The sequence below is a fragment of the Podarcis raffonei genome, chromosome 16 (genome assembly GCF_027172205.1).
Source record: "Podarcis raffonei isolate rPodRaf1 chromosome 16, rPodRaf1.pri, whole genome shotgun sequence".
NCBI lineage: Eukaryota > Metazoa > Chordata > Lepidosauria > Squamata > Lacertidae > Podarcis > Podarcis raffonei.
In genome coordinates this window covers 31,331,798-31,353,485 of record NC_070617.1, presented here as the reverse complement: position 1 = coordinate 31,353,485, position 21,688 = coordinate 31,331,798, and the positions used below count along the sequence as shown (strand labels likewise).

The 21,688-nt window shown below is 45.3% G+C and overlaps 1 protein-coding gene across 5 annotated transcripts in view; it reads left to right on the top strand.

Annotated features, from left to right (window-relative positions):
* Positions 1-21,688, top strand: part of ARVCF (ARVCF delta catenin family member) — a 606,803-nt gene that overhangs the window by 83,667 nt on the left and 501,448 nt on the right. For all 5 annotated transcript variants that reach the window (XM_053369463.1, XM_053369462.1, XM_053369469.1 and 2 more), the window contains exon 2: positions 21,284-21,337. The gene's annotated coding sequence lies outside the window, so the exon portion shown is untranslated. The remainder of the gene's footprint in view (positions 1-21,283; positions 21,338-21,688) is intronic.

Sequence of the window (21,688 nt, the reverse complement as noted above, 5' to 3'; positions counted from 1 at the left end):
ATAAGGAGTCTCGCTGCGGCATTCTGCACCCGCTGGAGTTTCTGGGTCAGTCTCAAGGGCAGCCCCATGTAGAGCGAGTTACAACAATCCAGTCTGTATAATATTTATTGGAATTTTACAAAAACATCAGTTTACAAAATACAAAAAAGAACATATGAAAAGAACAAAAGAAAAAAAAGAAAAAAGAAAAAAAGAAAACCTAAAAAAAGTACATAAAAAGAAGAAATACAAATAAAAATACAATATACAAAAAACGAATAGGTAAAAGAGAATTAAAAACAAATCCATTTTTTATAACTTTATGCTCATTAACTTGTTTCCTTGACCTCCTCACACCTCCCCTTTTTGTATTCCCAGTTAGGTAATCAAATCAGCAAATCCTTACCCTCTTTCATTTATCTTAACTCTATATCTTAACAAATTATAACTCTATATTTTCATCCATTATCAATTCATTTTTGCATATTCTTATTAACTTTGTTGCTAATACCCCCTATTCAATCCAATCATCATTTTAACATTCATTAATTTTACAATATTTCTGTAGATAGTCTTTAAATTTCTTCCAATCTTCTTCCACCAACTCTTCTCCCTGGTCTCGGATTCTGCCAGTCATTTCCGCCAGTTCCATATAGTCCATCACCTTCATCTGCCACTCTTCCAGGGTGGGTAAATCTTGTGTCTTCCAATACTTTGCAATCAGTATTCTTGCTGCTGTTATTGCGTACATAAAGAAAGTTCTGTCCTTCTTTGGCATACAATAATCCAGTCTGGAGGTGACCGTCGCGTGGATCACAGTGGCTAGGTCAGGGCGAGAGAGGTAAGGAGCCAACTGCTGGAGCCAAAATCTGGGGGCATCTTATAGATAGTGCATATGCCCATTTTCTAAATTTGGGGTTCCCAAAAGTAGGGGGCATCTTATACACAGGAAAATACAAAAAGTTATCCTTGTCTACCAGCATCTCTGCAGGGATTCAAATCAAATTTCTTTCCCATCTCTACCTGGAGATACCGGCGATTGGACCTGAAACCTTCTGCATGCACCAATGGTCTCACTCTGCATAAAATAGCATTTCCTGTTCACTGGGGATCCTTGATTAGTTCTGGGGTTATGTAATTACACATTGTAGATCATCTTTATTGATGGAAATGTTATAGATTTGTTTTTTCGTTTTTATTATAAGCGGCTGAATTTGTCCAATTATGTTCTTCAGATGCCCTGCAGTGAATGCTGCTGTCATTTGGGATTTGCTGGGCTATTTTGGTTGTGCCCCCCCATGTATTTATAAATATTGTAAATGCATAGAGTCATAGTACGTAAGATACAAATTTATATATTATATGCATGCGATTTCATGCAAGCGTGCAATGACCCAGTGCAAATCAGGGGTTGCCTGTATACAGTGTGTATATTAAGAAGGCTTTGATCGAGATGTGACCCAGTTATTTATGGAATATCAGTTTTACATCTGAAGAAAACGGCTTTGCTGTTTTTAGAGTTCATTTGGATGCTTTTATTAGAGTTTCTTGAACTGAATTTTTCTTAAGTGTGTGTTTTTCTTATTTATTTTGCTTTTAGCATGTACAGTGGTACCTCGGGTTAAGTACTTAATTCGTTCCGGAGGTCTGCTCTTAACCTGAAACTGTTCTTAACCTGAAGCACCACTTTAGCTGATGGGGCCTCCTGATGCCGCTGCGCCGCCGGAGCACGATTTCTGTTCTCATCCTGAAGCAAAGTTCTTAACCCGAGGTACTATTTCTGGGTTAGCGGAGTCTGTAACCTGAAGCGTATGTAACCTGAAGTGTATGTAACCCGAGGTACCACTGAATACTGTTTCCATGACTTTATGCTCCAAAGCAGTCTATAAATTTGAATAATAATAATCATCATTTTATTCATTTATTTCATAAAATTTATATAACACTTGATTGTGAAGAAACCCTCAAAATGGTTTATGAAAGGATAAAACAATAAAACTGAGACAAATTCATGACTGTATTTTAAAACATATAAAAGTTAAAATACTGAAACTGATTAAAATAATAATGTAGCGCCATCTGTGTGCGTGGGGCTTTACAGTGTACAAGATGGCAGGCCCCTGCCCCAAAGAGTTTGCAATCTAAAATTTAGCACAGAACAGACAACAGGTGCAGGGGGGAGGCAGGAGGAAATAGTTGTATGCCAATTGTTCTGGTATCTTTGCTTAGGTTGCATTCACACAGCAATTTATTCCATTTCTGCGAAGTTTCCCTAACTGTTTATTTCTGCAATATATTTGAGCTTTCACCTAATGTGAAAGCCGCTTCTAAAAAAACCTAATGGAATATAGTGCATGTTCAGCGCTCATTTCCATGCTGTTCGATTCCAGAAAAAGATCCATTTGCAGCCCAGTTAACCTGGAAAATGGCCGGAGTCAAATGATGAAATTTGGAGTGTTGTCTACAATTATTTCCTGCTCGTTTCACGGGGGGGTGCTGGGCCCGGGGTAACCCATGAAACACAGTCCAGGACCAGTCCAGAATCCGAAGGTTCCGCTAGGAGTCAGTCTGACAGGGCCAAGGCAGGAAACTAGGCAAGGCCAGGTACAGGTGCAGGATCTAGCATACAGCATTGTTGCTCCCGCAACCTGCGGCAGGGTCCGACAGCCTTTTATCTTTGTCAGGGTAGCGGCCGGTCCTGATCCCCCAGTGACTCACCTCCCTGTTTCGCCCAAAGGCGAGCACTCCTCCTGCGAGTACTCAGGTCTCTCCTTCTCTCAGACCTGAGTCTCTGCAGCTCGGTGGGTTACTAGACCCAGAGGCCGTCTCAGCCTCTCCTGACCCAACTGGTAGTGGAGCAGCCGTAAGTGATGGCCCAGCTGAAGGCAATGAGGTCATCCCCACATCTGGAACCAGGGCAGGCTCAGGCCCCTGACTCAGCCCAGCTGGTGTTTGTTGCAGGGGAACCTGTGCACACTGGGACTCTTCAGGATCAGGCCCCAGACTTGGTTCAGGTGATGCCTGAGGCAAAGGATCCTGTGCAGACTGAGTCTCCTCTGGTTCCGGGTCCAAGCCCGAGTCCCAGGCCATCACAGGGGGGAACAGAAGCACACACTGGCAGAAAGGTTGGGGGAGTCGTGACATTGCCCAGTAATGTTCATTGTTGTGTCACACCATCCGCGCTGATGTGAATGAAATCAACACAGTTTCCATAACAGCACAGGAACGGCAGTGTGAAAGGAACACTGGAAGACGGGATGGAAGCATAGCTCACTTGGTTAGAGCATGGTGCTTGTAATGCCAAGGTTGCAAGTTTGATCCCCGTACGGAATGGCTGCATAGTGTGACTGCATAGAGCCAGTGTGGTGTAGTAGTTAAGAGCGGTGGACTCGTAATCTGGGGAACTGGGTTCGTGTCTCCGCTCCTCCACATGCAGCTGCTGGGTGACCTTGGGCTAGTCACACTTCTTTGAAGTCTCTCAGCCCCACTCACCTCACAGAGTGTTTGTTGTGGGGGAGGAAGGGAAAGGAGAATGTTAGCCGCTTTGAGACTCCTTCGGGTAGTGATAAAGCGGGATATCATATCCAAACTACTACTACTACTACTACTACTACTACTACTACTCTTCTTCTTCTTCTTCTTCTTCTTCTTCTTCTTCTTCTTCTTCTTCTTCTTCTTAGTCTTGCATTGCTGGGGGCTGGACTAGATGACTCTTAGGGTCCCTTCCAATGCTACAATTCTATGAATCCATCGGGAAAACTAGCACAGTATTCCCCTTGTCTGAATTCACCCTTAGTTATGGGCTGAATGACTATAGCCCAAGGATAGGAAACCTCAGCCCCAGGAGCCAGATCTGGCCCTCTAGGGCTCTCTATCTGGCCCTTGGGTTATTCCCAGGCCACACCCCCTCACTGGCCCTTCATGCCCCCTCCCTGAGTGTTTTTGCCTTGCTGGCATGCAGCCTTGAACTCCAATAATGCCTCTTCCTTGCTTGGATGTGTGCACAGATTTGCCTACTGTTGTTGTTGTTGTTGTTTAGTTGTTTAGTCATGTCCGACTCTCCGTGACCCCATGGACCAGAGCACACCAGGCACTCCTGTCTTCCACTGCCTCCCGCAGTTTGGTCAAACTCATGCTGGTAGCTTCGAGAACACTGTCCAACCATCTTGTCCTCTGTCATCCCCTTCTCCTTGTGCCCTCCATCTTTCCCAGCATCAGGGTCTTTTCCAGGGACTCTTCTCTTCTCATGAGGTGGCCAAAGTACTGGAGTCTCAGCTTCAGGATCTGTCCTTCCAGTGAGCACTCATGGCTGATTTCCTTCAGAATGGAGAGGTTTGATCTTCTTGCAGTCCATGGGACTCTCAAGAGTCTCCTCCAGCACCATAATTCAAAAGCATCAATTCTTTGGCGATCAGCCTTCTTTATGGTCCAGCTCTCACTTCCATACATCACTACTGGGAAAACCATAGCTTAAACTATTCGGACCTTTGTCGGCAAGGTTATGTCTCTGCTTTTAATGGCATCCAGCCACTCAACTGCCTTTGTCTCTGGCCACGCTCAACACTGGCATGTGGCCCCAGAAGGGAATGTGGACCTTGGAGTCACAAAGCCTCCCTACCTATCAATTGGAAAACTCCAAAAAAGAAAAGAAAATAAAGAATAGCAATGTGGGCAGAACGCCTGGGAGCATTCCAGAGTTATGAAGTGCTTACAATTCCAGAATATACCTTTTTGAGAACTGAGGGTTGGGATTTATCTCTAGCTTAATGGAGCTTATGCCCTTTACAGTTGTGTGCTAAGTCTTTTTATGTACTGAGGGCTTTTTTCTTTCTTTCTTTTTCAAGAAAAAGAACCTGGCAGGTAGAGTGCTTTAAAATTATGAGGCTGGACTTTGAAGTGTACGGTTTCACGTTACAGGTTTGATGTGCTCTGTGAGTCTTAAAATGTCTGCAAAGATGCCGCAGAGAATTGAGGAGGAAATGAATAGGGCATTTAAGGGAACTCCTTACCTGCCCAACCGGAATCTTGAGTTTCACTTGACTGGTGGCTTGCCTTTTGCCTGGACGATCTGGATTTCATGCCAGAATGTCAACCGGAAATTTTTGTGCTTTCAGTCCCAAAGCATCAGAATTCCGTCTCATTGGGTGGCTGTCTCATAAGCCTGGCAGGGACGACTTTTGAGTCTTTCCTTGCTGTGCATCCATGCAGTGGCATAGCAAGGTCAGGTGGTACCCGGGGCGAAAAATTTCTCATCACCACCCCCATTGAAATTATTAAAAGAAGGAAAAATAAGATACTTACAGTTGTAAGTGTTGTTTTCTGGTTTATTTATTTATTGTGAGCATAAGCACTTAAAACCTTTTTTTTGTGATGGGAATTTCTTGGGAATGAATTTTCTTTTACTTAATTTCGCTATTTTGCAGCTTTGACTTAACATACAAATACAAACAAATAGCATGCATCAGAATGTTTACGTTACTTACCAAACTCAGGATCATAGAGAAGAGGATGATCACAATGAATCAATGAACTAACAAATGTAATAAAAATAAATTCAGCACGGCACTTACTAGCTTCTGGTATAAAGCACAACTAACTCAACAGAATGACATCGGGTGACTGACTGGCGCTGCAGTGGATAGGATTGGTTGTGGGTTGAGTGATGATGAATCACTGATTGCTGACGTCTTGCTCGAGTACAAACTGCAGAGACAGACTTTGGCAAATTGGCGGGAAGAAACACCCTCTCCCCTTTCTTATCCATGTGCTGTCCATTAAACAGCGTCGAGTTCAGCTGCGTTTCGTTGTGTTTGTTGACTGAACTAAAAAGTTTCAATGCGTATTATGTTGACTTGTTGAGGTTAATTAATTGTCAGATGAAGTTAGTAAACTCATTTTAAATAACATTATTGTTTCAAAAAAGGTTTTGTGAGCCCCAGTCTTTTTACAGTGGTACCTTGGTTCTCAAACTTAATCTGTTCCGGAAATCCATTCCAAAACCAAAGCATTCCAAAACCTTTCCCATAGAAAGTAATGCAAAATGGCCGAGGGAGCCGGCATACAACTTCTGGGTCAAGTGGCCAGCATGACTGAGCCACTTCTGGTGAACCAGAGCAGCGCATGGAAACGCCGTTTACCTTCCCGCCGGAGTAGTACCTATTTAAGGGAACTTACCAGGAACCTAGGGACGCGGGTGGCGCTATGGGTTAAACCACAGAGCCTAGGACTTGCTGATCAGAAGGTTGGTGGTTCGAATTCCCGTGACGGGGTGAATTCCCGTTGCTCGGTCCCCTTTCCTGCCAACCTAGCAGTTCGAAAGCATGTCAAAGTGCAAGTAGATAAATAGGTACCGCTCTGGCAGGAAGGTAAACGGCGTTTCCATGTGCTGCTCTGGTTTGCCAGAAGTGGCTTAGTCATGGTGGCCACATGACCCGGAAGCTGTACGCCGGCTCCCTCGGCCTATAAACCGAGATGAGTGCCGCAACCCCAGAGTCGGTCACGACTGGACCTAACGGTCAGGGATCCCTTTACCTTTTACCAGGAACCTAATAGTGAGAGGCTTACACAAGCCTGCAACCAGCTACCCACTGTGCATTTAAAAGGGGAACGTGAAACTCTGCTAAGTAAAGGAAATTGCTAGCGCAAGTTAGGAAGGATATTACAGCCATACCTCATGTTACGTTTGCTTCAGGTTGCACGTTTTCAGGTTGCGCCCCGCAGTGACCTGGAAGTACTGGAAAGGGTTATTTCTGGGTTTCGCTGCTTGCGCATGCGCAGACGCGCAAAATGACATCATGCGCATGTGCAGAAGCGGTGAATCGCGATCCGCTTGTGTGCAGACGCGCAGACGCAAGTTGTGTTCTTTTCAGGTTGCGAACGGGCCTGTGGAACGGATCCCGTTCGCAACCAGTGGTACCACTGTAATAAACAATATATCCTCTCCTGCCTCCCTGAACATTCCCAATTGTTTTACTTATGCGATCACAGCTTTGCGTGGGTGGGGAAAAATAAAGAAAGAAACGGAGAGTGGAGGAAAGCTATTCTACATTTATTTGTCCCCCCCTGACATCAGTGGAATGCTGTGATTGCTGGCTTTATGCATGTTTGCGCTTACCTGTGCGCCCCTGGAACCAAACCCTCATGTAAGCTGCAAGTTACCTGTAAGTGCTTTTTTGAGAGGGGGAATTTAAAGATGAGGTGCCAGTACTTCTATCTTGCTAAAAGTGCCGTGGGTGCCAGCACACAATGGATGCCAAGGGCAACGGAAAACAATGTGATGTTCCTCTGTACTAGCGAAAGCTGTCACAAAAAGAATATATAAAAGGAGGTTCTTGTTGTGTTTCCCTCTGCTGCTACAGAGGTTTAGGTAGGGTGGTTTTGCATCCTGTTTTGCTGACAGTCAAACAGGGGACCTTTTATCTGAAGGGATGTCAGATTGACAGAGGGACTGTCTGGTCCAAATCCATTTTAAAGATGAAGAACCACGAAAAGGGAGATGAGGGGCACTGAAATTGCCCATCAACCATTAGCACCAGGTGAGGAGGTGCACAGGTGCTCTGTTCCCCACTGTGGCACGACACACTTGATTTCAATTTAAGTTCTAGCAGTTGCTACCGAACTGGTATACTAGGCACGTCCAACTCCCAAGACACTGTGATCTACTCCCAGTATAAAAAAAACTGGCAGTGATCTATCCATTGTCATTGGAGGGAAGAGGAGCGTGCATGGGGGTGGGGTGGAAGGAGAGGATTGCCCACAGTAGTTGAGCTTTTTTTGTGGGGAGGGGTAGGCAAAGGTTGCTGAGCTTTTTTTGGAGGGGAAAGGCCAAAGTTGCTGAGCTTTTTTTTAGGGTGCCGATTAGGATCCCGCAATCGGCCGCAGCTACCGTATTTTTCACTCTATAAGACGCACCAGACCACAAGACGCACCTAGTTTTTGGAGGAGGAAAACAAGAAAAAAAATATTCTGAATCTCAGAAGCCAGAACAGCAAGAGGGATCGCTGCGCAGTGAAAGCAGCAATGCCTCTTGCTGTTCTGGCTTCTGGGATAGCTGCGCAGCCTGCATTCGCTCCATAAGACGCACACACATTTCCCCTTACTTTTTAGGAGGGAACAAGTGAGTCTTATAGAGCAAAAAATACGGTACCTGGGGAACTACCTGTCAATCGCAGTCGACCGGTTGGACACCGCTGGTGTATACAAATTGGCATATGCAAATCTGGGTAATCTTTTGACCCCTTTTTTGTTGATGATGAATTCCTTCCTTTTTGATGATTCGTAAGAGGCTCCTCTAAGCTAGGGGTCAGCAAACTTTTTCAGCAGGGGGCTGGTCCACTGTCCCTCAGACCTTGTGGGGGGGGCAGACTATATTTTGAAAAAAATATATGAACAAATTCCTATGCCCCACAAATAACCCAGAGTTGCGTTTGAAATAAAAGGACACATTCTACTCATGTAAAAACATGCTGATTTGCATGTTTCAGTCCTTGGGCTGAAGGGGATTGGGCCGCATCTGGCCCCCAGGCCTTAGTTTACCTACCCCTGCTCTAAGCTATACAGCAAACAACAACAATTTTTTTTTGGGGGGGTGTCTCAGGGCGGTTCACAACATGGTTCACAACACAAAGTTGCAACATAAATGCACAAAATACATAATAAAAATAATTAAAACTAATAACAATACTAATGTATAAAAACTAATAAAAAATACACTCCCCAATAAAAGCCCCTAAACAACGCCCAGGCCACAAATCCAAATACAAAAATCCAAAGTAACAAATAGCATTTAAAAACAATTTAAAACAACCCCACTCCTTAAATAAAACAGCACCCACCCAGGTTAAAACCCCATCTCTGTTAAAACAATAATTTTATTTCCTGGGCGTATTAGTCATTGCCACTGAAGTGACTTGCATTAAAAATAGAAACATATTATGCCATAAAAGAAAGGAGAGAGGAGAAAAGTGATATGAAACTTGAATATTTTTTTATATAATTCAAAACAACCCTTCCTAACCTTGGAAGCATCTTGTAAAAAGCACAGATCAATTTATTGGTGGGACTCATCCTAAACAGCTTTTGTATATAGTTAGAGAAAGGTGTTGCCTATTTCTGTTCATGTTATGACATGCAGCTTCCAGTGGGATGGGGAACCTCAAGCTGAGGAGCCAAATGTTGGCCTCCAGGCATCATCCTCTGGCCCTCAGAACCCCTTCCTAGGGTGCAACCCACTTCCCAGGCCACACTCTTCATTGGCCCTGTTGTGTCTCCTCCTTGAGTGCTTTGCCTGGTCAGAAGCTATCCTTGAACTGAGATAATGCCTCTTGCAAAACCTCTGGTTTTTGCATGGCTGGAATGTAGCCAACTATACAAAGCTCAGAGTTGCAGCTATTAACTTTGTCCCCTGACCCCATCCACCAATGGCCTGTGGCCCTCACACTGCAAAAAAGTTGGTGGCAGACAGGAGAGCCTCTCCTGATGTTGCTGGACTACAGCTCCCATCATCGCTGACCACTGACCATGCTCATTGGGGCTGATAGAATTGTAGTCCACCTGCAGCATCTAGACCAGCGTTTCCCAAACTTGGGTCTCCATCTGTTGTTGGACCACAACTCCCATCATCCCTAGCTAGCAGGACCAGTGGTCAGGGGTGATGGGAATTGTAGTCCAAATATGGCTGGAGACCCAAGTTTGGGAAACCCTGATCTATGAGGGTCACAGTCCCCTGCTGCTGCAGTCCACAAGGCCTAGCAACTTACGAGCTGGGCTTTTGGCGTAGTCGCCATGTGGCCGATGAATCTCAGGTGTGCTGATGCAGCACACCTGGTTGTTTTGGGAGGCCTGCTGCCAGCAAAACGGAATCAGCAGAACGGGATTATTTTTTTACGGAAATGCAGAGTCACCGTTTTATTAAGTAAAGAAATGCAAGATTGTAGGCACAAAAGTGCTGTCGCTGCAGCCATGCCTGTGAAGTTACAGCACACGCAGCCAAGAAGCCAGAAGGAGAGAAGCAAAACCTTGTTAGGTGTGCTTTCCTGGCCCAGTGTGGTCAGGAATTGCCCATTTTTAATTTAGAAGCTTTTGGGTCTAAACCAACTGTAAGAGGTATAGGTTGGTTGCTCGAGAGCAATCAGGCGATATACTTCAATAGTCTGTTTTAAAGCTTTCTTATCGGTGATAAAAACCTTTGGAATGCAGTGCGCCTCTATTCCATGTCTTACTCATTCACTGGCAGAATCTGAGAGTGGGTGGTCCTTAAACCTTCCCCAGCAGAGTAGTTTCTGGACGCCCAGTCTGCGCCTCCCCTCTCTGCACGGAAGCCTACTGCTCAAGGAAGGCGTGGGTAACGGAGGACCTCTCTCCTCCCCGCTTTGCTCAGGCAAGGTGTCCTGGCACTGCCTCTCCTCCTCCGAGCCCTTCATCTCCTCTCCACTAGAGGCGTGGCTACTCTCCTCCGCTGAGGAGGTGCTGCTTCCCACGATCTTTGGGGGCTCTCTGTAATCCATCCGGCTTTTCCCCCCTCGCCCCTGAGCCGATGGCAGTTCCCTGACACCGACAAATCATGAGAACGGATAATGTCTCATCCCTCATATACCCAATTGATCGCTGGGGTCTGCAGGAGAAGGCCTCCTGCAGGTACCATCTTCTCAGGAGGCCTGTTCCATACAGTATAGGAATTGAGCCTTTAGCTTGGCACCAGCCATCCTTTCAAATTCCCTCTTTTTACATCTTAGCCAGGTGCCATCTGTTGTCTTTTTGACACCTGGTGACAATCTCCTCCTCCTCCAGCAAGCTTTTTAAGCAGAGATTGTTCCCAGTCCGTGTCTGTGTTTTATCGTTTGTGTGTTTGACACCCCGGGCTCCATTGGGAGGAGCAGCCTGACACAAATTCAATCATGGACTACCTCGGCAGGTTGTGAACTCTTGCTTCGCTGGAGGTTTTTAAGCAGAGGTTGGAGGCAGTGTTTGAAATTTGCCAGGCACATTTTGCACCTGGCTATCAGCCACTTGTGACCAAGTGAAGATGTCCGTGTGCCAGGAAGGTGCCTGATGTCTCCACCATCTGGAGGTGCATGCCTGGGGATCCTTGGATCTTGACTGTTTTCAGCATTGGCAACACATCCTGTGGAATTCTATCCATTATATTTTATCTGCACAAGATGGCAGAAATGACTGGCAGAATCCGTGACCAGGGAGAAGAACTGATGGAACAGGACTGGAAAAAGTTTAAGGACTATTTACAAAAATATTGTAAAATGTTTGAGTGTTAACATGATGTGGGAAGTGAAGGTAACAGGGCATGTGGGATTTGGTTAAAAGTGAATGAAAAGAAGAATTTTAAAAAGGAGAAGGGGGTTATGAACAGAATAACATTATGTCATAGTATATAAGGTGGAGTAATGGGCTAAGATAAGGGAATTTTGAGACATAATAACTAGAAATATATAACTATAAGTAAGGTTTGAAAAAGGGCTAGAACTTGCTGAATTTGATGGAACAAAGAGGAACACAAAAAAGAGAGATGTGAGGAGGTCAGGACAGAGGGATATGGAATTTTGAAATTTAAAAAGTGGACTTTTCTTTTTTCTTCTTTTTCTTTTTTTGTTAAGTGTGTATTCTTTCTTGTCTTTCTGTTCTTTGTTTTTTTGTTTGGGCTTTATCTGATCGATTGATTTATTTGAAATGATGATCTTTTTGTTTTGTAAAATCTCAATAAACATTTATTTTAAAAAAATATTTTATCTGCACAATCGGAACGAATTTCAGGAACCAAAAAATTGTATTGAAATGGCCACTAGGCATTCCATTTTGGCAACTGTAAATCCTGGTTTACCGTATTTTTCCATGTGTAAGATTAGGTTTCCCCCCTAAAAAATAATGTCCAAAATTTGGAGGCATCTTATACACAAATAGATCTTCCCCCATTTTCTTAAATCAGAGTCCCCCCAAATAGGGGGCGTCTTATACATGGGGGCGTCTTATAGATGGAAAAATACGGTAAGTAGTCATTTGATGCCTAGCTTGTATATGTGAGTTTCTAACCCTGCTTGGATCGTCATCTGTCATGGATGCTTCTTTACTTGAGATTCCTGTATTGCTGTGGGGGGGGGGGTTGGACTAGATGACCCTCGGGGTCCCTTCTGACTCTACAGTTTTATGATTCTTTGAATAAAACGCACCCATCCATTCCTGTCCAACAAAAGAAGCTTTTCTCCCTCACACACAATACTTGAACCCAGTGAGGCTGAATCAGGACGGACAGAGGAAAGAGAGCATCACGCAGCCTGTTGTTCGTTTGGTCCCACAAAATGTAGCATTGGCCACCAACTTAAGTGAGGATGAGAATGTCAGGAGTTCAGCCTACACTCGAGTAGGACTCTGGCAGAGACACATGCCCAACTGGCATGTTCTCTCCCTCCTGGTCGATCGTTTGGGAGCTTCAAAAGCTTTCTTCAGCCCGAACATCACAGCGACCGATGCCAACCGACACCGGCACACTTAGGGATCCGCAGAGTTTGCGCACCTTTCGCGTGACAGACCTCAGCAAGTCAGCATTTTGGCTAATCTACTTTATTTACATATAAACACACACGGAGCACTGCAACATGGCTCCCTCTCTCTCTAGCATCAGACAGCAAAGAGAAAAAAACAAAGGACAATAGTCCCACTTCACGGAACACAGTAACACAGACATCCTGTCTCCGTCACTTCCCACTCTGTGGAGTCAAAACACATACCCTCATGTGAAAGACAACAATCCCATGACTGCAATCATGGATCAGGAATTCTAACAGAGAAAACCCTTATGGAGGACAAGGCTATCCATGGCTACTAGCAACAACGGCTGCACTTCTAATGTCAGAGACAGTATGCTGGGGATCAGAAATGGGGAGAGTGTGGTTGCCCTCTCTGCTTTTTCCATACGGTGCATAATTTTATATGCCTCCACACCCCCTCCCCTAAGTTCCCACTTTTGTAAGCTGAAAAAGCTCCAAACGTACTCTTTCCACACATACCCCAATTCTCTTTAGCTGCCCTTCCCCACCATTCAGTCCGTCCTTTGCAGTTCACAACAACAAAGGCATTTAAGTACAGACTTCTGTATGATGTAGCTTGGCGCTGCTGTTTCTGCTGCGTTAACTGCCCACCGGCTCCCTTATTCTTCCCATCTGCTGTTTGGGAGCTAAAGCCCTTCCTGCTTAGGTTGATAAGAGTCTCCTGTACATCTGTCGATGTCTGTTTCTGAAGGATAGCTCTGAGTGACGGCCCCGATGACCACGTCTGGCAGCTCTGTCTTCAGGCCCTGATTATAAATACATAAAGCTAACGGGAGAGTACACGAGTTCCATATTGGCAACATCAAGGGGGCAGGACTGTGTTTCCTCGCTTTGCTTGCAGAACGTGCCCAAGCTTCAGTTCCAAGGAGCAAGTGATGGGGAAAGCATTGCTTGAGATGCTTTAGAGCAGGGTGTGATGGCCTGGGATTAGCACTTGGAGGCTGAACCTGAGGAATCCCAGCCTGCACAGGATTCCCCTCCTCCAGAACCAGCTGAGCTGGGGCTGGGGCTTGAGCCTGAAGGGTCCTCACCTGTGCTGGATCCTCAGGTGCAGGCACCAGCTGAGTCTGCTCTGGCTCCTGAGGGGATGGAGGACCCATTGCCTGCAGATGCTCCACTCTCAGCCCCGTCAGAGGAAGCTGAGGTTGCCTCTGGGTCTGGTAACCCTCCAGCCTCTCCTGAGCTGCAGAGGCTCAGGGCAGAGAGGTGGAGGGAACTAAGTTCCCGCAGGAGGAGTGCTCGCCTCCAGGCCAGGAGAGGCTGGTCACCTATGGACCGGGGCCGCCCTATGCCTCGGGGCAGATAAAAGCCAGCCAGCCCAGTGCCAGGTTGCGGGAGCAACGTTGTTGGTACCCTGTTCCTGCCTGCATCCTGTCCTGCTCTTCTGCCAGAGTTCCTGACCCCACCCGACTCCTCGCCTTGGACCCAGCTACAGCTTTGACGGACAGCCTCCCTACTGCACCCTCGACCTCGGACTGGACTTGGACCTCACCTCACGGTTAACCCACGGGACCAGCACATAGGGTTTCCCAACCTCCAGCAGTTTTTGGACTACAACTCCCATCATCCCTAGCTAGCAAGACCAGAGGTCAGGGATGATGGGAACTGTAGTCCAAAAGCAGCTGGGGACCCAAGGTTGGGAAACACTGCTTTAGAGTAAGGGCAGTAACTCGGTGGGAGATCATCTGCTTTACTTGTGGAAGGTCCCAGGTCCAATATCTCCAGGTAGGGCTGGGAGAGGCCCCTGTCTGAACTTGTGGTACACCACGGCCAGTCAGTGTAGACAATGCCCAGTGCCGGATTTACGTATAAGCTAAGCAAGCTATAGCTTAGGGCCCCACTCTCTTGCCCCCCCCCCAAAAAAAATTAAATGAAAAAACACACCTGGATGTACATTTCCAAAATATAAGATAAAAAAACAAATAAAATAAAACCTACATACAGCAACAGTGTTTTGTGTTGTGTAGGCTCCTGTGATGTAAGTAATGGGCCCCTCCTGCTAGCCTGCTCCCTAAAATATCACTGGTTTGCTCATTTCTATATATAGGGTGCCTTACATTCTGCATGGACTGGTTGCATGGCAACATGTACAAATGGCTTTAGATACCTATTAGGTCCATAAATCACCATATAGAAGAAGAAGAAGAAGAAGAAGAAGAAGAAGAAGAGGAGGAGGAGGAGGAGTTTGGATTTGGTATTCCGCTTTATCACTACCCGAAGGAGTCTCAAAGCGGCTAGCACTCTCCTTTCCCTTCTTCCCCCACAACAAACACTCTGTGAGGTGAGTGGGGCTGAGAGACTTCAGAGAAGTGGGACTAGCCCAAGGTCACCCAGCAGCTGCATGTGGAGGAGCGGGGAAGCGAACCCGGTTCACCAGATTACGAGTCCACCACTCTTAACCACTACACCACACTGACTACAGCATATATTCAGCACAAAAAACAGTGACCATTTGTTGTTGACAAAGGACAGCTGGACATATAAAGGGCCCCATTGCCTTCAGTAGCTTAGGGCCTCATCAAACCTAAATCTGGCCCTGACAATGCCTGATCCAGTAGGGTTTTTAAAAAATGTTCTCAAGAGACCCTGGAGAGTTGCTGCCAATGACAGCTGAAAATTTGGCTGGGTAGTCCAACCGGTCACTTTCTCATATTGTGTTATGTCAGGCTTTCTGGTTTGCCGAACACAAAGATCTGTTTGGCACCTGTTCCAGCTTTTTCTCCTTCCTTGCCACTGCATTGCATCCAAACCAGGGGTTATGGTTTGTTTCTCCCCAACTAGCCATGGCTGCAAGGCAGCCTTGAAGCCATGGTTTGTTGTTGGCTACCTGATTGTGGCTATGGTTTCCCAGTAGTGATGTATGGAAGTGAGAGCTGGACCATAAAGAAGGCTGATTGCCGAAGAATTGATGCTTTTGAATTATGGTGCTGGAGGAGACTCTTGAGAGTCCCATGGACTGCAAGAAGATCAAACCTCTCCATCCTGAAGGAAATCAGCCCTGAATGCTCACTGGAAGGACAGATCGTGAAGCTGAGGCTCCAATACTTTGGCCACCTCATGAGAAGAGAAGACTCCCTGGAAAAGACCCTGATGTTGGGAAAGATGGAGGGCACAAGGAGAAGAGGACAACAGAGGACGAGATGGTTGGACAGTGTTCTCGAAGCTACTAACATGAGTTTGATAAACTGCGGGAGGCAGTGGAAGACAGGAGTGCCTGGCATGCTCTGGTCCAGGGGGTCTCGAAGAGTCGGACACGACTAAACGACTAAACAACAACAACCTGATTGTGGGTTTTAAAAAGCGACACGGTGCTTTAAATGTATGGCGTGAACATGGCTTGAAAGTCTGCAGAAGAGCACATGCTTTATCAGAACGAAAGGTCCTTCTGGTCCAGCATTCCATTCTCACTGCGGCCAACCAGATTCCCCTGGGAATCATCCAAGCAGGCCGTGAGTGTAATGGGATGCTATCGCCAGCCACAGGAGATGATATTGGGCAAGACGGTGAAGCAGTCTGATCTCACATCTCATTGTTGCCATAGCTCTGAGCATCAAACATTACTTTAGCACTTAAGGGGGGGGGAGGGCAGGAAATAAGGCCCTCTCTGAAACTGTTCATGTTGTGCAAGAATGCTACACAGTAATTTGCAGCAACAGATAAAAATAAAAATAAAAGAGGGGCTGGAGAGAGAAAGAAAAGGTAAACAAGCATTTTTAATCCTAAAATCCATGAAACGAACACATTAGGCATGTCGTTTTTTGTATACATAGATTTGTTTTGCTCTTGAACTGGTAAATGAGGGTTGTTTTGGTCCGAAGCCAAATAATATATTGAGGCAATTTCATGCCTCATGAATTATAGAAGAGAATGCTTGGTACGTGGAGCTCCAGTCTCGGCTCGGCTGGCTCTCCCTCCCCCCCCCCATTTTCGTTTAATCCCTTTGGGAATCTCGGTTTTGAACTGCCTTCCAGAGCCTGTGCGATGCTTCTGAAAGCCCGCAGACTGGTCCGACAGAATGGAAGGAATTCTAAATATGAGCCCCTTCCCCCCCTTGACTGGAGCCTTCTCTCCCACCCCTTTTATTTTGCTAACTCCCAGATGGTAGCAAGAATGCTTTGATCTTATCATAATGGTCAGAGCTGCTCACAAAAGAAAAAACACTTTCCTGAACTCTGAGCTCTGAAATGCATTTTAAAATTCCTTCTGGGCTTTTTGGAAATAAAAAAAAATGTTGCTTGCATCTTCTTTTTCTTTATTTTAAGCTGCACTTTGCTTTCTAGGAAGGAGGACTGAATTGTTTGGGCTTCCTCGTTAAGGCGGAGCCGCTCACAATTTAGGATCCTCTGTCTTGGGGTTGAGCAATTTGCTCAGCGCCCAGAGCAGGAATAGATCACAGACCCCAGAGGGCTGCTCCTAATTTGCATTCGTTAGTTACAAGTCATTAACTGAACCCGCATGTTGTTTTTTTCCCAGACTTGCTGGATGCGGAACACTGGCTGGTGGACGTGTTGCATGCATTTTGCAAATTCCTAAAGGAGCTGCTGTGTTAGGCTGTTGTGAGGGCAGAATGTGCCAATGACAACATAGGGATTAATCCATTTTTAGTGGCATGCCATAGATCTGGAAGCAACCTCATTCTCTTGTGTATACCAGAATGCATACCAGAATGTTAGATTTGTGCCATTGGGTTTGGGGCTGCTTGGGGCTGCCAACTTGTGACAGGGCCTTTTCCATGGTGGCTCCCCAGTTGTGGAATGCCCTCCCTAGTGAAGTATACCTGTCTCCATCACTTTTACCTTTCAGGAGGAATTGGAGTGGAAAATCCTATTTATCCAGGCATTTGGTAGCTGAAGAATATACTGTTCCTGGCAACCCTGAGAGCATTGGATGGAATAATTATTTTAGCTGCAACTGGTTTTTGAAAACTTTTAAACTGTAACTGCTTTACAGTTTAAAACTGCTTTAAAACTGTAAATGTTTTAAACCGGCATCATTTTGTTTTTAATTTGTGGGTCTGCTTACCCCCCTGGGCTCCTTTGAGAGGAAACGAGTGATATTAATTCAGTAAACAAATAGGTAAATACAGTGGTACCCCGGGTTACAGACGCCTCAGGTTACAGACGCTTCAAGTTACATACTCTGCTAAACCAGAAATAGTACCTCAGGTTAAGAACTTTGCTTCAGGATGAGAAAAGAAATCGTGCCGCGGCAGCGGGAGGTCCCATTAGCTAAAGTGGTACCTCAGGTTAAGAACAGTTTCAGGTTAAGAACGGACCTCCATTTCTTAACCCGAGGTACCACTGTAGGCTAAAAGGTAAAGGACCCCTGGACTGTTAAGTTCAGGCAAAGGCAACTATGGGGTTGTGGCGCTCATCTCGCTTTTTAGGCCGAGGGAGCCGGCGTTTTTTCCACAGACAGCTTTCCGGGTCATGTGGCCAGCAGGACTAAACCACTTCTGGCGCAACAGAACATTGTAACGGAAAACAGAGCACAAGAAAACACCATTTACCTTTCCGCCACAGTGGTACCTATTTATCTACTTGCACTGGCATGCTTTTGAACTGCTAGGTTGGCAGAAGTTGGGACAGAACAATGTGAGCTCACTCCATCGCAGGGTTACGAACCGCCGACCTTCTGATCGGCAAGCCCAAGATGCTCAGTGGTTTAGACCACAGCACCACCCGCTTCCCTTAGTGAATAAATACAGTGGGTTTAAAGCACTGTCACCACTGTGTAACAAATCCACTTTTCAAAAAGAAGAAAAGAAGTCCCAGACTTTTTACGGTTTGGAAAGTGATGGGGAAATACATTGAAATGTGTGGGGTGAATGGATGATTAATGGAAAGAGGTATAAACTCCCGATGGATTACATAGAACCATAGGATGAATGCAGTTTGTATGCTTGCTGTTGCAGAACCTCCCCATCATTCAATAAATCAGAAGTCTGAACTTCTCAGTGAAGTCTGAACATAGTCCAACTACAGTGTAAGCTTTGTGCAAGCACATTGTTATGAAAGGTCAGTAAAACAGGACATCTGGAGGAGCCCTCAGTCAAACTGGCACGTGTAGCTACACCTGTTGGATATGCATGACCAGATCGATGTCTCTGTGTTTTCTTTAAAGCAGCTGTGTGCAGTGATGTAGGAATTTGACCAAAATCTGGGGAAGTCTGAGGCAATCAGTGTGGTTGAGGATGGGCAAGTAGTCAGGCTCTTGAGATGGGATTGTTGTTGTTGTTTAGTCGTTTGGTTGTGTCCGACTCTTCGTGACCCCATGGACCAGAGCACGCCAGGCACTCCTGTCTTCCACTGCCTCCCACAGTTTGGTCAAACTCATGCTGGTAGCTTCGAGAATACTGTCCCACAATCTCGTCCTCTGTCTTCCCCTTCTCCTTGTGCCCTCCATCTTTCCCAACATCAGGGTCTTTTCCAGAGAGTCTTCTCTTCTCATGAGGTGGCCAAAGTCTTGAAGCCTCAGCTTCAGGATCTGTCCTTCCAGTGAGCCCTCAGGGCTGATTTCAGGCTGGAGGCAGATGGCACGGTCCACGATGGGTCAGTGATCAAGTTCTAGACAAGGCAAGGAAGGGGAGAGGAGCAAGGCGAGTCCATTCATCAGCTTCTCCCAAGAATGATGCTAAAATCCGCAGTAGCACAATTCCTTTATCAGGACCAACCAAAAAGTCACAAAATAGTGACCAAGTTCTTGAGTTTTCCAGAGCTCTTCATCAGATTGGATGCTTAAGCAATGCAGGACAAAAGGGAATTTGAAAAATCCAGCTTGGTGTTAAAGCCAGGCAATATTTATTTTTATTTATTATTACATTTCTATCCTACTTTTTATCCAGCATGGTGTACATGGTTCTGCCTGTTTCCGTTTATCCCTCACAACAACCCTGTGAGGTAGGTTTGGCTAGAGATGATTGGTGACCCAAGGTCACTCAGTGAGCAGGGATTTGAACTTCCGTCTCCAAAGACCTGGCCTGACACTGTTCTCAATCCAAAAATGGAGACCAAGCCAACTTTTCTTCTTTCTCCCCCTTAATTAACATCCAGTGTAATAAAAAAGAACTTCAGAGAACCCAAAAGCTTGCTTGCTATTTTGTGACAATTTATGTTTGGTCATTATAAAGGTATTGTATGTACTCTGGATTTTGGAATTTTTGTACTCTGGATTTTGGAATTTTTATTGGCCAGGATGTCAAAATCTGCCTTTTGCATTCTAAGGAAGAGCTGCTCAGGTAGAGGAACCAAACCTGGAGTAGCAGTTGCACAGAGTCAGCCAGGCCACCAGTCTTTTCTTTAACAAACCTAGCCAGACTGGGCAGATAAGCTGCAGTACCCTTTCTGTCCATTTTAGAGCATGGCACTGTGGTCCCCCGTCACGTTGTAACTTCCCTGCATGTCACATTCCTCCACCCCCAAACCCGTTGCTGTTTAGCTCTGCAGCTCTGCAAAAAATAAAATATAATGCAGTATAGTCATTGTAAAGATCATGTTTCTAAATCTTGCTTCCAGTCCCTGAGGACATTTCCTGGTACATTTTCAGATACGGTACTTTTTTTGCATCCCTTGCGGACAAGAGCATGCTTGTTTTTTAAAAGTGAAATATCAGATTCTCTGAATTATAAGAAAAGCCTGCTTTGATGTCACAAAAGTACTCTCATGGAAGTTATCAGTGTGGAACCTTTGACCCTCTAGACCAGCGGTTCTCAACCTGTGGGTCCCCAGTTGTTATTGGACTACAACTCCCAACATCCCTGAGCTCTGGCCTTGATAGCTAGGGGTGATGGGAGTTGTATTTCAACAACATCTGGGGACCCACAGGTTGAGAAAGGCTGCTCTAGACTTTGCTGAACTACAACTCCCTTCATTCCTAGCCATTGGCCATGCTCGCTGAGGCTTATGGGAGTTGTAGTTCAGCAATACGGAGAGGGCCAAACATTTCCTACACCTGCTCTTCTGATTTTTCTTTAAAATAAAAAAAAAAGAAGAATGAAGAAACTATAGTGTTAAAAAGTGACTCTCCTGCTCTAAAAAAATTGGATGAAGGAGATTTTAATTGTATCGATTGTGGAAGTAATTAAGGTACTGAAGTGTCCAGGCTAAGAATGTGAACAAGGAAATCCCAGACTCAAAATTGACCGCAATCATAAACTTACTAGGTAGACTGATGCAGACTTCCTTTGATTTGCAATAATCAAAACAAAGCAAAAATGAGACAAAGTCATGCCAAAGTCACATTTTGTACCATCATCAGTTCAAAATATTGGGAATTGTCATGATGACTTTGGTGATGTTCTGTTGAGAGGTGGCCAAACGTCTACCAAAAAATGAACCAAGTCTCACCCAAGTGATGTTTCACCCCACCATCTTGCTTCAAAATGGTGTCTGGCATGGCATCCCAACATCAACAAAACCTGCTGCCCCCATATTGGGCATCCTTGTTCTGAGTTTAGCGATGATATCTCAGGAGGCATCCAAACCTCTTGGGGAACAAATGGATGAACCACTTCCCAAAATTTATTGTAGATTGCTGTAACAGATTTCTTTTAACTCTGTCATTAGTTATTGGCTGCCTGTATTTTTCAAGAAGTGCAGGAGTGGGGAAGAGACAAAGTGTGCCAAATTAAGGAATAATGATGTTTGTGCTGCTGTGGTTTGAAACATAATGCATAAAATAGAAGAAAAAAACTATTCGCTTTCTCTGTTTTAGGCTAATGGCATTGTTTTTTTAACTTGTCGTTCCAGAATTCTCCTCCTTCATCTCCTGTGGAGCCAGTCTCAAGTTAGAAATCCGATAAGGTAAGAACATTTAGTATGTTTCATTAACAGAAAAGGCAAGACAATGACTTTGGAGGGAATGGTGCCTTTGGGAGAGACCATAACTCAATGTCATGCTCTAAGAAGCGCCTTCATGGACTCAGTCCAAAGAAGGTAAAGTCTTTTACCAAAATACTTAGGCAAGAGTTCAAGGTGTGGTGTAGTCTCAACAAGCCAAGGTCAAGCACAGAGAATCAGTCTTGGTCCAAAACATAACCCAGAAGTTGAGGTCAAGAAACAGTCCAACAGCAATACCACAGGAAGAGCTCCTTGCCAGAAAAAGTGGTATATAAATGTAATAGCACAACACAAATATAAAATAAAATCGTTCTT